This window comes from Ricinus communis, chromosome 6 (assembly GCF_019578655.1).
Source record: "Ricinus communis isolate WT05 ecotype wild-type chromosome 6, ASM1957865v1, whole genome shotgun sequence".
NCBI lineage: Eukaryota > Viridiplantae > Streptophyta > Magnoliopsida > Malpighiales > Euphorbiaceae > Ricinus > Ricinus communis.
The window spans coordinates 6,045,982-6,046,826 of record NC_063261.1 but is presented as its reverse complement, the minus strand read 5'-3'; the positions used below and the strand labels follow the sequence as shown (position 1 = coordinate 6,046,826).

The 845-nt window shown below is 45.1% G+C and overlaps 1 non-coding gene across 1 annotated transcript; it reads right to left on the bottom strand.

Annotated features, from left to right (window-relative positions):
- Positions 1-279: 279 nt before the first annotated feature.
- LOC112535754 lies at positions 280-383 on the bottom strand. Its single transcript, XR_003079834.2, has one exon. It is a non-coding gene; the product is annotated as a small nucleolar RNA R71 (small nucleolar RNA).
- Between the last annotated feature and the right edge of the window lie 462 nt (positions 384-845).

Genomic DNA, 845 nt, shown 5'->3' with positions numbered 1-845 from the left:
GATAAAGGCCAATGTTATCTAGATGATACAACAAAGCGTGCAGTTTGGAGGATTGCCCAAATGAGGATCCCAATGCACATATCTCTAACTTTTAGAGATTTGTGACACATTCAAAAAAATGGAACAACCGATGATGCCATTCTACCGAGATTGTTTCCATTTTCCTTGAGGGACAGAGCAAAGAGATGGCTGCAATCTCTTCCACAATGCATTTATCACTACCCGGAAGGCGCTACTGAAAAATTTTTATATAAGTATTTTCCTCCCGCTAAAACTACTAAACTTAGAAATGACATCTTTTTTGTGCGGTTTGATGATGAAAGCATGTACGATGCACGGGAGAGATTTAAAGATCTTTTGAGATGCCGCCCACATCACGGATTGCCAATGTGGATGCGGTGTCTGCACCTTCTACAAAGGGTTGAACCTTGCAACGAGGCGATGGTGGATGCCGCAGCAGGGTGCTAAACAAGAAGACGCCCGAGCAGCTCGAACTTGATAGAGGAAATGGCCATGAACAACTATGAGTGGCAATCCTCTAGGAGCCGACCAGGAAGACAGGGAGTGGTCAACCAAGTGGATTCTACAGCCGCCTTGGCAGCTCAAGTGGAGCTTCTAGCCAAGAAGATCGACCAACTCCGATGCCGGCTCATGCAAATGAACGTTAGTTGCGAAGTTTTGTGGTGGCCCGACATAAAGGCGAATCGCATCATGGAGGTATGTTTGCTTCATCTTCTACTAGTTTTCCATCTAATTCGCTATATCTTCCGATGTTGAACAGTTGATTATATGGGGAATGCCCCAAGGCAGCAGAATAACCCTTACAGCAATACATATAACCCTGG